At 37.4% G+C, this 13,726-nt stretch overlaps 1 protein-coding gene across 5 annotated transcripts in view; it reads right to left on the bottom strand.

Moving 5' to 3' along the window:
• Window positions 1–13,446, bottom strand: part of p2ry13 (purinergic receptor P2Y13) — a 32,375-nt gene extending 18,929 nt beyond the window's left edge. For 2 of the 5 annotated variants that reach the window (XM_082178968.1, XM_082178969.1), the window contains exons 1-2: window positions 13,124–13,446; window positions 12,617–12,742 (exon numbers count right to left, since the gene is read on the bottom strand). The gene's annotated coding sequence lies outside the window, so the exon portion shown is untranslated. Of the gene's footprint in view, window positions 1–12,244; window positions 12,569–12,616; window positions 12,743–13,123 lie in introns of those variants that run through there. The other 3 variants (XM_082178971.1, XM_082178972.1, XM_082178970.1) reach the window with 2 other exon arrangements.
• Between the last annotated feature and the right edge of the window lie 280 nt (window positions 13,447–13,726).

Here is a 13,726-nt window from a genome sequence, read left to right as displayed (position 1 = left end):
TGATCTGTAACTCACCGAATGCTTGCCACACATACATGAGACATAAGTCTCTATTTGTAAATTATGTAAATCATATCAAAAACAAATATTCTCTGTTTAAGTAATCCGTATGAAAGCAAGGAGAGGTACAGTTTCTCAAGCGCGTCCTCATTATCTCTAATGTGACCACACCACGCGCGCACGAGCGATTCACATGCTAATCATCCACGTGAAGGAACGCAAACCTGTAAACGCCCTCATCACCTCAAAACAAAGCATCAAACTTCAGTCCTCTGCTTTTCATAGAGTTTAGAAGACTGTGTGTGTGCTGTGCTGTGCTGTTTACCTTGGATTTACCTCAGAAGAATTACAAAAATGCGATTTGAAGATAAGAAAGATTTTTAAGGTAAGAAATTCCCACTCATAATAGTAAGCATGTTATTGTTGCATAAACTTCACATTGTTGTAGCTACTAGTTAAACCGGTGCCAGACTAAAATGTATGAAATGGACAGAAACATGTTGAAATATGAAATAAAGACAGGTGGGCAACCTTTTAATGCTACATTTATATACATGCACGACATAAGGATGTTTTTATGTTCGATAATATAAAACACAGCATGATATAAAAAGTAGGCTAGTATTAATTTTTACTCTAATATGGTGAATATTATAATGTTTAGACCCATGTTTACTGTTAAATACTGTGATTGTGGATATCTGCTTAAACGTAGATATGTATTATGTGGTAACAATAGTTTGGAGCGGCTGGATCGCTTCAGTAAATGTTCTCTGCACGCGCTGTGAGTTTAAGTCACTCGCGCTGTGCGTTTGAAAAGCAAAACGCACCAAACATTAGGCTTCATGTTTTTACTCCAATATCATTTCATAATGTCATAATGAATGGAAACATTTGAAGTAACATGATAATCCATATATTTTCCTCTAGTGCAGTGAACTGAAGTGTTCCTTTTTAAAGCTTTATCGTTATAGGCCACCTGCATTTTTGTAAAGTAAAAATATAATATAAGATAATTGTTATTATTTATGCAGCCCTACAAATATATGCCCTACAAGGCACAACAAAGCTGGTGTTCATTTTATATCTTTTTTTGTAAATTTTAAATCGCAATTTTAAGCAGAAAAATCTCTTGAATCAGCATGTTCACAGTATGGGTTTCATGACCTTATTTCAGTGTTTTTACTATTATATCAATGAAGCTTTTGTTCGCCAATTGCTGCTCATATGTTAAATAGTATGGGATGTTTTGTCAAAAATAAAGTAGGTATATTGAATTATCACTATATGCTCCAATGTATATTCAAACTGAAAATTTGAAATACATACGATAAACTTTTTTCAAATAAATATTACACTTGAAATATTGTTAAAATTGTAATTGTTGTTGATTTACATGTGAAACTTTTTGATAAAATAGCAAAAAATACATATTTACAAGGTAGATGTAAACAAAATCTTAATAGGTCAACATAAGCCTTCTCATTACATTATTTATTAATGTGTTTCTTTAGTGACACATTTGGAGAGAGGGAAATATTCGAAAACTTTCTGAAAATACAGTATGAGAATTAACTGCACAATTACAAGAAATGTTTACCTTGCATATTATACAATTTGCATGCATACAAAATTTGTGGAAAAAGACACACAAAAAAAACAAACAAGATGTTTCCAACTCTAACCTTGAACCAATTCTGTAAAATGGCCCATATAGCGTATTTGAACAGGATTTGTTTCCAGGTATGATTGTGTACTCAAAATGTGCTTTTGACTTTCATTCGTATTTGGATTATATTGTTAACTATATTCTAAATAAATTAAAAGCAATATATATATTTGGTTCTTCCCTCTTAGTGACATAGCTGACTTATGTCATTGTGTTCTCAGGTGAATCACAGCACTATTCATGATCATTCACGCCCACACGCATATTGCCTTTCTAAACAAAATGTGTCTTACAAAATTTAAATCAATGTATTGTTTTATGTGAATGAGTAGGCAGGATGATTTTCAGATCACTTTGAGGCAAAAAATCCAATAGTCAAAAGTCTTGTGGACACATATTTAGTATGTGTTTTGTGGCCTTATTTCAGAAACTTCAATTTTTTTTTTCAAGAACCATGCATAAACATTATTCTCTCAAATATACAAACATGTACATACATGTTGCTCACATATTATAGCAGCCCTGTTTGTGCTGAATAGAGTCTAATTACACTTTTGCCATTAATATGTTTATAAGTAACTGAAAAAAGCACAAATGTCAGGGCATGTCAGAACATCTCAAGGACCCCAAAAACACGTTAGACACAGGGGTTAAGTCAGCAGGACTTATCAGTGGCATCTGGTCCCTGTAAAAAAAAAAGAAAATAAAACAACTGTGAAAAACAAGGGCTGCATTATGTGGGGAAGAAAATCTAATTGTGATTTTTCAAGTTAAATTTGCTATTTAAAATTCACAAAAATATATATAAAGAACACCAGGTGTGCCTTGTAGTCATATACTTGTAGGGCAGCATAAAATAAAAATAACAATAATAAACATTTTTACTTTACAGAAAACTTAAAAAGAATTGGGGGGGGGGATGGATGCGGCCTATAACTATAAATCAACTATAAAAATACTTCAGTACACTACACTAGAAAAAAAAAAAGGATTATCATGTTACTTCAAAAGTTTCCATTTGTTATGACGTTATGAAATGAGATTGGAGAAAAACATCCTAAAATAAAAAAAATAAAAAAACATTTTGGCTTTTCAAATGCACAGCACGAGTGACCCAAACTCACAGTGCTTGCAGGGAACATTTACTGAAGCGATCGAGCCGCTCCTCACTGTGAAACATTATTGTTAGCACATTATAAACATCTACGTTTGACCAGATATCCACAAACACAGTATTTCATAGTAAACACTGGTCAAAACATTATAATATTCCTCATGTTAGTGTAAACACTCATACTAGCCTACTTTTATATAGTACTGTTTTATATTATAAAGCATAAAAACATCCTCATGTCGTAAATGTATATTTATTTAGCATTTAAAATATATTGCTTACCTGTCTATAGTTCATATTTCAACATGTTTCCGTCGATTTCATACATTTTATTCTAGCACCAGTTCAGCTAGTACAATGTGAAGTTTATGCAACAATAACATGCTAGCTAATATAAATGAGAATACATTTCTTACTTTAAAAATCTTTCTTATCTTCAAATTTCGTTCTTCTTATCCTCTGAGGTAAATCCAAGGTAAACTCACAGCGTGTCTTCCAAACTCAATGAAAAGCAGAGGAATGATGAAGTTTGATGCTTTGTTTTGAGGTGATGAGGGCGTTTACAGGTTCGCGTTCCTTCACGTGGATGATTAGCATGATTAGCTTGTGCGCGCTTGGGTGTGGTCACATTAGAGATAATGAGCAGATGCTTGAGAAACTGTACCTCTCGTTGGTTTCATACGGATAACTTAAACAGAGAATATTTGTTGTTGATATGAGTTATAATATATACAGCCCAAGGGGTTGACACACTTCTGATTCCAGCTGGGTAGTCCATTGAATCAATTTATGTTGTAAGAGCCATAATTGGAATAATTAAAACTTAAAATCTTAAATGTTTGAGTAAGTATTTAAATTAATTTAGGTTTAAGTTATTTATGTACAATCGTTGAGCACCCCCCTGTTTAAGTTGTAATGGTTTGCTCTGTTTTAGTATTGGAACTGTCTTTAGCGCCTTTAAGAATTGACGTCCCCTTGAAGAATTGCGCACTTCCTGAAAGAACGAAAGAAAGACGGAGCAACACAGTGTTTGACCGGAATTTATTTATTGTTTATTTTCTGTTTGTGCAAGAACTTTCAGTATATAAATGAAACTTGAACGAAGACCCAAGTTAATTCTTTGCCCGAAATAATTAGAAGGATTATTGCTACTATACAAGTCAAAAAACTGCTCGCGGCAGAACGGCGCTTGGATTCATTAAAAGACATTCTACGAACCTCAGCTAACATTAGATGTTACAAAAGGAAGGTACAGTGATTTGTTGCTGTGTTTAGAAGAGGATTTCATATAAAGTGTAACATTTACTAGCCACTTCAGACAGACTGTTCGCGAAGATTTCTTTCAGAAGAAGCTTTCTTCACATTGTAAGTCTTTTCACAAGTGTAGTTTGTGAATATTTAGAAGACAAGAAACGATTGCAGCAGTTCAAGATTACTGCCATGGTTTACGTTAAGATCGGCTTTCTAATCAAGTGAAATGGCGGATGATTCTGTTGATGTGAACATACCACACAGGTACTGGTACACATTGGCCACAAGAGGGCACCAAAGCCTACAGCAAAGGCTGATGAAGAGAAAATTAATCGACTTAAAAATGAAACAATTGGAAAATGGCACAGTTAACACGCAAAACGAATGAGATTGACAGATTAATGCAAGATGAAAAAGATGTGAAAACTATTGAAAGAGAACTAAATGTCCTTTGTAAGATCTTATGTAAGTTTGAAGACTCGAATGCTGAAATGTGACTCGTGCTGTCTGATGAAGATGGAAAAGAAGATCAGATGAACTGGTTTCAACCCAAGATTGAACGTGTCCAGCAGTTTATATCTGATGTGAAAAATTGGATTTCAACCACAAGTAAAGGAAATGACCCTGATGAGCATGAACTTCAGGATGAAGATAACGATGGCATTAAACCAAGTAATAGTGTGTCAGAAGTGATGGCTAATCAGGATAGAAGGAAAAGTGGATCTGTGACGGTCCGTGTAACGCTTTGAAAATAGGTTATACAATTTTTATTTAAGATGTTACACCTTTCCTGTTTCGGGCTCCAAGACTGGCCGGGATCTCTTTTTTTCCGCATAAGAACGAGCAGAGAGAAAGCCCCGGCCGCGCGCGCACTCACCATCTTCAAACGCTACAGCGCCCTGCCTATGGTTAATGCATCCCCACCCCCCGCTCCACCCCCCAGTGGAACTGGTATGGTCCAACCGCGAGCAAAACACAGAGAAATGGAAAATCACAGCAATGAGTAATTTTTTATATTTGTTCAAAAATCAGACTCGGACGCAGCAACCCAGCTTGTAGAATTGAAAATTAAACTGAGAAACAATTATCCGTTTGCGAATTATTCCAAAGAAATGGAAAATGAAAGTTTGAAGGCAATTTTTCATTTGGTTAATTTTGATGGTGCAAATTGAACAAAGAACTGCAAAGCGTTACACGGACCCTGTGACAAGCAGGGCTGGACTGGGACAAAAAATCGGCCCGGGCATTTTGGCCCAGACTGGCCCACTATATGATCATAAACACCACCCATCTTTGCATGCCCTTAATTATATGCATACCAACTCCTATTCCTTAAAACCTTAAAATGTAATGAGTGAGTATAGGAACGAGTGAAAATTTGACATTTATTAATTAATACAGTTGAACTATACTCCACAGTGATGAATCCTAAAACAAGCTATAAGCTGCAATGGCATAGCAATACCAGTGTTTGTCACAGGATTTTTGGTAAAACTGTGGTGGGTGGACCTTGGTTCTTCTAGGGGGGTCCGGGGGCATGCCTACTACATAATAATAGTTATAATATATTTTGTAAAACAAATGCACTAAAAAATAAAGGAAACTTTCATAATTAGTTTTGTACCAATTTCTATACTTGAAAGAGATAAGCACATGATCTTTTATTTTGACGCAAACTGCATCAAGCTTTTATTTTGGCGGAAAACATGGTTTACAAACGCCTCTCATTAAATTTCTAGTGAATTGCGGTAATCGTCTTTATATACTGTCTATGTAATCGTCAACTATGCAGATGTGGAAATAATCTGTAACTGGGTTATGGGTTCCTACACTCATGACATAGCTTAAGTGTTTTGAAAGTAGTTCTGCTTACCGCAGGCTCTACACTTTCTCATCTCTCTCCTGATCCTCCTCACTATCATCATCATCATCACTGGAGCTGATGAAGGGCAGAAAACATATATTTTGACACATTTTACAGTGTCTGCTTTAAGGGCCTGGTTTAATTTTTTCACGCAATTTCTCTGCACAATCCTTGCGTTTCTTCTCCATCTCGCAGACTATTTTGACAGATACACACTGACACTGCTGCACGCTCGCTCACTCGTTTAAAGTTGTGATTGGGCCAGCCCAGTGTCAATCAAGAAAAGAACCAATGGGCCGCTGAGCTACGTGTTTCATGGGCTGGTCTGTCAGAAAAAAATGTTCAGCACATTTTTAGCCCGGGCATCTGCTTTGAGAAAGAGGCAAGAGGCAAGCTGAAGAGTTAAGAGTGAAGGCCAAAAGAGAACAGTTTGAACTGGATACAGAGATTGCTGCATCGAATGCTGAACTCAAAGTGTTAAAAGAGTATGAAGATGGTCAAGATGGCATGAATGATCACTACAGGTCACAGTTTGGATCACAAGCTTCATTTAAAGGCAGAAAGGAACGTCAAATGAAGCCAGTATCTAACCCTTGTAGAAAGTCTGAGCCTACTCCAAGCACTCAGGACCAAAGCTCTACCCAGAGACCATCTCAACAAATTACAGATCATGGTAATTCTCAACAGTCAATTGATGATGGCAGAAATCTGTTCAAAGTGATTCAACGGCAAAACGAAATAACTGAATTGTTGGTCAATCAGCAGAGCTTATCTCAATTGCCTCAAAGAGATGTGCCAGTGTTTTCTGGAGATCTCCTTGCCTATATTTCATTCATAAGGGCCTTCGAGCATGTGATTGAGAACAAGAGTAATAGCTCACAAGACAGATTATACTATCTAGAACAGTTCACAAGTGGAGAACCACAAACTCTTGTTCACAGATGTGAAAATATGTGTCCTGCTACGGAATACAAAGAAGCAAAATGTCTCCTTCAACAACATTATGGGAATGAACTGAAGATAGCTACAGCTTACCTAGATAAATCTCTGAGAGGACAGTAAGGGAATGAAGACCTATGCCTTATTGGATATAAAAATACCATGGCTGATGTTAAATTCACTGATGAGATGGATGAAACCAACAAACATGAGAACAGTCATTTCAAAACTTCCTTTCAGATTCAGAGAACGCTGGAGAAGTGCAGCCTTTGATATCCAGCAATGAAATGGAAGAATAGCCACATTTGAATGCTCAAATTTTGAATGACCCACTCTTTGGAGATATCCAGGAAGATAAAGTGGAGAGAAAAGTAAAGTTCAATTCTCCAGAGGGGAAGAGCTTAAAGAAGAGTGACTTCAAAGGTATTATTTTCGCCACAAACGTCTTGCCGGCTGGCAAGGACAAAACAGAATACTCACAACGAAAGAAACAAAACATAGAGAAATCTGATTCTGCAGTCCAAAGATTTAGCAAGGGACTAGGAACATACACTGGATTCCTGCGATAAGCTTAAAAGGCAGGAATGCAAGGACAGAATTCAGTTTCTTAAAAACAAAGGTCTCTGCTTTGGCTGTCTAACGCAAATACATATGAGTAAGAAAAAAAAGAATGTCATGTCCAGATTGCTCACTAAAACATCCGGGCGTCCAACATATTATCAAACAAGAAGATAACCGAGGTGAAAAGTCTGAAGACCACGACTTTGCAGTTTCTAACGCTCTTCTCTCACTGAGTCAGGAAACTTGTGGATACACCGGGGCTGGTGATGGTTAAATCCTGCTGGATTTAAGTCGCAAGAGGAAGGAGATTCAGAGAAGGATCAGTCAAACAGAAAGAGATCCCAATATTCAAAACGTTCTAGTACAAAAGGCAATGGCTACCTACAAAAGAAGTTTGCAAAAAAGAACACCTACCTTGGAGGATATGGTGAATGCTGAGCTGGATCTAATTCATTACAGTCAGAAACAGAAATTTTCGGAAGAAATAAAAATGTTGCAGCAAGGAAAGATGCATGTCAGGAAAGACAGCTGAAAATTCCAATTGGATCCTTACCTTGAGGATGGTGTGTTAAGAGTTGGAGGAAGATTGAGCAGATCAGCGATGCCTGAAGAATCAAAGAATCCCATCATCTTGCATAAAGACCTCCATATATGCTCTCTAGTTCTTCAACATTTCCACAAGGCGTTGGTCACTCCGGACAGAACCATGTTCTTGCTAAGCTAAGACAAAAATACTGGCTTCCTAAAGCAAATTCTGCAGTTAGAAAAATAATTCATGCGTGTCTTGTCTGCAGACGACTACATGCAAAGACTGGTGTGCAAAAAATGGCCGACTTGCTAGAAGATAGGTTGCTGCCAGACAAACCACCATTCACTAATACTGGAGTCGATTACTTCTGACCATTTGAGGTGAAAAGAGTATAATCTATGGTCTAGAGAGATGGTGTGCTTTTTACCTGCCTCACCATTAGAGCTATTCATTTAGAAGTTACACCTTCCCTGGACACAGATGCGTGTGTCAACGCTATACGCCGATTTATTAGCAGAAGAGGTCATGTTTCAATAATCCGTTCAGATAGTGGAACAAACTTCACAGCAGCTGAAAAGGAGTTGCGTGAAGCATTGTAGAATTTGAATCAATCAACAATTGAAGAAGAGATGCTAAAGAGAGAAATTCTCTTTAGGGGTATTTAACACTCCTGGCGCATCTCACCATGGCGGAGTCTGGGAACGTCAGATTCGCACTGTGAGAAAGGGGAAAAAGATACAATGTTCATCGTAACGGCACAAATCGAGCACAAACTAGCGGCACAGTTTTGCAACGATTTGGACCATATGGGGTGGACAGTTATGTAACTGTACTTAAAAAGTAAATTTTTTTATGTTTAAGAGGGGATCGTAGTTGCAATGTTTCTTTAATCGGCACAAATCGAGCACAAACAAACGACACCGGTTTGGTGCGATTTAGATGAGGTGGGGTGGAGAGTGCATTATATTTGTTATTTCTAGAGGTGATACAATGTTAATTTTAACGGCACAAATCGGCACAAACCGAGGGCGAACGAACAACACAGTTTTTGTGCGATTTAGACGAAATGGGGTGGAGAGTGACGTCACAGCTCCCGAATTGAATTTGTTATATCTGCGAAAGGAAAATAGATATAGTGTTCGTTTTTGCGGCACAAATCAGCACAAACGCAGCGCAAACGAATGGCATAGTTTTGGAGATTATTTCGTTTTATGGGGTGCCAACTTCACGGAGGTGTAAATTTCACGCACCCCCACACATTATTGTAGCTGATACATCGATTGGTGACATAGGTAGTGGGTACAATTGGTACTTCCCTCTCTTGATAGTGTTTTTTTCCCCTTAATATTTTCTCTTGTAGTGACAGTTCTTAGGAATGGTGCACTGGCACACATCACTGAGGCTGAGGTGGAAACAGCCAATCAAAGCTGGCTCAGGCTGAGCCAAGATAGACCTGGAGGGCGGCGGAGGCAGAGACTACAGCTGTGAAGGTGAGCTGATCGATGAAACTACAGCTCAGGCAGTGCAATTTAAATATCCAGGAGGTGGTTTCAAAATCTAAAAATCTGGGGATTTGTTACTTTGCAGTGTTACTGTAAACACCCTTAAGCCACACTGATGCTGTGCCATTCATTTTAAAGGTAGCATTCTTTTTCAAGCAAAGATAGCAACTTAATTACATGTTCCCTACATGCACCTTGACATTTTATTGATAAAGATGGCCAACTGTACACACATGAAAATACAATAAAAAAAAAGAAAAAGATTTTAAACAAGGGAATGTTGTGTATTCAGCCTTTAGTAATTTACCTCATAATTCAGGGCTCAGTAGATATTTGTTTCATTTAATCTTGGACTTCTGCCTCCCCAGAAGAAAAGGAACAATATAATTTTACAAACATGTGGCATTATAGGTGAAGTAAAAAGAATGCGATTATGGGAGTTTTAAACAAACACCATTTAGCTTATACGGCTGTGCTCAGATGCGACTGGCACACACAGTGCTGGATTTCCCCATAACGTTGTCTCTTCTTTTTCACTGTGTTACAGGCTGCCAGGAAGAACCCGTTTCTATCGAGGGGCATCATTGTCCCTGTTCCTTTTTAATCCCTTTTCTCCTGGAGTTATGTTTGGTTTTATTAAAGCATCGCAACTTCGAATCATGTCTGTTCATTATACTAGAGATAGTTACACACACAAAATGAAGAGGATCATTTTTCGATGTCAGTATAGCCTACTTTTTTTCATATTGTTTTTCATGTTGGATCATCAAGTAGCCCCAGGGCTGTATACCACCATATATGTTACATTGAGGGGGACAAGTCTTATACGTTAATAACAATAATAAGTCAACAATTAGAAATGGCCAAATTGTCCCTCCAATTCTTGCTCCGCTCTGTTTTTAGGATGACAAATAAAGGCTTAAAAGTTACATTTTAGGCTGGTCTACCTTAGTGGTCTAACAGCGACCATCCAAATAGATAGCCAATCAAATCAAAGTAGGCGGGGTTTACTGTCACAGAAGCAGGGCGGGATGGAAGTTGCAAATCATTTAATATTAGTTAATAATATTAAATAATATTTAATATTATACTGTTTTACGATAGAAATGGTAAATGACTGACAGTAATGTCCAGTGATGTAAACTACTCGACTTTTTTTCTCTCAAACATGGCTATTTTGAGGGATGAAAGTTGAATGTGTTCAGTATCGAAGCTGTTTTATTAATGAAAGTCGCGGTGCAGCGTTGACTAGTTTCTGTGCTCCTGAATGTTGCAGCATGATCTCCGCTCTCTGAGTGCAAATGATGTGTGTGTGTGTGTGTGTGTGTGTGTGTGTGTGTGTGTGTGTGTGTGTGTGTGTGTGTGTGTGTGTGTGTGTGTGTGTGTGTGTGTGTGTGTGTGGATGCGTGCGTGCGTCAATGAAAGTAGCACATTGTGTCTAATGTAAAGGAGTAACCCGAAAGGTTTGACCTAAATAAATAAATGTCCTAGAAAGCCCATGCAGACAGAGCGGCGGGATTTACAGCTTTATTTACAGCTTTCAAACATCGATCGGCCGGAGATCATTTGCGATCAGATGCCGACGTCGCGGCGATATTGCCAATTAGCAAACGCTCTACGTGTGCTATCTGGGATCAGATGTAGCCTAATCGATACACTCGTTATTTGAAGTGACTTTCAAAAGGTGATTTACTCTGTTTTGGTTGCTACCGTAGACATCAGTGTTTATACTCGAACTATACACTTTTATCTCAGTAGGCCTACTTCTGTGATCATTTGAATATTTGTAACACAGAAATATCAATACTGTGTGGTTCAAAAGACTGAAAGTAAAGCTGTTTCATATTACTGCTCTCTCTGGGTCAGCGACAGCGAACAGATTCGAGTGTTCCGGTGTGAAGTTTTTGTCATTTAAGAATAAGATCGCGTGGGTGTTTGAATCGAGATCTTTTAAAGATTAATCGTGCAGGGGTGCGTTTCCCGAAAGCATCGTTGGCCAACTATGGTCGCAAGTTCATCGCAATGTCCATTGAACTCTATTGGTAACGAGGGAACTTGCGACCATAGTTGGCTAACGATGCTTTCGGGAAACGCACCCCCGCTCTTCTGTCTTTATACTCTCTCTCTCTCTCTCTCTGCGTTGATATCTGACGCAAAACGTTAGTTAGTTAAAGTTTATTTCGGTCAACTTCACAAGAAAAAAGAAAGAAAGAAAGAGAAAAAACTATTTACAAGCAAACATAGAAACAAAGATTAAATTACAATATAAACAATATATATATAAAAAAAACTCAACCCTACCCTAATCATACTGCATCTGGGCATTTTAGTGTTGTTGTTTTTGTCAATTCCATAATTGAGTGATTTGCCATTATTGTAATACAATTGCTAATATATACTGTATGTAATATAATTGCTATTGCAAATGTTGATTTAACAAGCAGCTGGTAGGATTGTTATTCCCCTTGGATTGTATTCTTCTTGTTTTCCTTAATTTCCTTCCTGTATTGATTAAAAGCTAGATCCTTACCTAACATTTTAGTAGGGTACAACAGGGCTAAAGGCGCTATTGACTGTATTCTCTTTTAAACCACTAGATGGCACACACTCAGCTCAGCACTTTTCTAAACAACCGCTTTTGATGTTAAACGGGGAAAGTGGAACTCAAAACCAGTCACATCGCACAGTTATATTTGTGGCAATAGCCAACAATACATTGTATGGGTCAAAATGATCGATTTTTCTTTTATGCCAAAAATCATTAGGATATTAAGTAAAGATCATGATCCATGAAGATATTTTGTAAATTTCTTACCTTAAATATATCAAAAATGTATTTTTGTGAGTGAATGCAGCACAATCGCGAACATAAATGAACAACTTTAAAGGAGATTTTCTCAATGTTTAGATTTTTTTGCACCCTCAGATTCCAGATTTTCAATAGTTGTATCTCAGCCAAATATTGTCCTATCCTAACAAACCATACAGCAATGGAAAGCTTAGTTATTCAGCTTTCAGACGATGAATACATCTAAAATTGATTTGGTTTTGTGGTCCATGGTCACATATATATTTTCTGCAATATGGGAGGAGTGAAAAGCACAAGGTGTGCCTTTAGCCCCGTTTTACCCTATGTTGCATTAAAACATAACATTTTAGTAATAAAGTATATGAAAGCTTTAATTACCTTTAGCATGAAGGTGTATTATATCAATATTGTGGTGTCCAGTTGTGTGATACTTCCTCAACATTTAATTCTGCTTCGTTTTCTTAACTTCCATGCACTGCTCTTCGCCGGAGAATGGTAATGAGGCTAAATGCAGAAGCAAGCGTGCAGAGAGTCCATTGTATTTATACATATAACCACAAGCTTCAGAAGACCTACTTTAATGTTTCCATTTATAGCAATTGTCCTATTAAGGGCAGCATAGTCAGATAAAATCTTATTTGTTGGCAGTGTAGTTGTTCAGTAGTTTTCAGAATTAAGGATTCTCTAAAAAGCCATAAAATGAAAAAAAGCCTTGAATGTCACAGATTGTGAACGGCTAGTGCACTTTTTCAATAGCCAAAACTTCAGTAAACAGAACTAAATCAGCACATAATAGATAGTCAGCATACTTTGTTGAGAACCAAATACACACACACACACACACTAACATTGAAAATAATCCAGACTAACACTATCAGTGATTACCTCGACTGCTCTCCATCAGTTTCCATCTGTTGCAGGCAGTGGGTTTTCAAATGAACAACACATTCTGAGATCATGGCCACTTTCATAAACCATTTGATCTTACAGAGTGGAAACAATAAATGCTTTCCCTTACTGTGTAGTGTCAATCACACCATCATGGTAGTTGAACAAACTCAGGGTTACGGGTTTAGTTTAGAGTCAAAACCAAACCAATCCAACCAGGCTTTTGTTGGTACCATGATGCTGATCATCAACGTTCTCTGTCAACTCAGGCTTCAGTCCTGAGTTTAGGTGTGACAGCAGTAGCGTGTTGAGAAAGAGTGAAACTGCGATTCACTTCTCATGAGAAAAGCTGCTTGATTCACTTCTCTCTTCTGCAGAATATTGCGAGATTGGAAAATATTAAGAATTGAAACAAATGTACTCAGCAAGAAGAGTTGTCTATGAAAGAGGACAACTAAAAGAAAAAAGAAATATTGCTATATCAGTGCAAGTAAAAGTTACTAAGTTAGTTTATGTAATTGATATAGGTATAGAGAGAATTGAATATTTAAGCTCACATGTAGTCATTTCTATAGCTTTATCTATTGATTCTAACGCTTA

This window comes from Leuciscus leuciscus (genome assembly GCF_965113295.1).
Source record: "Leuciscus leuciscus genome assembly, chromosome: 9".
Classification (NCBI taxonomy): Eukaryota; Metazoa; Chordata; class Actinopteri; order Cypriniformes; family Leuciscidae; genus Leuciscus; species Leuciscus leuciscus.
This window is presented reverse-complemented; position numbering and strand designations above follow the sequence as displayed.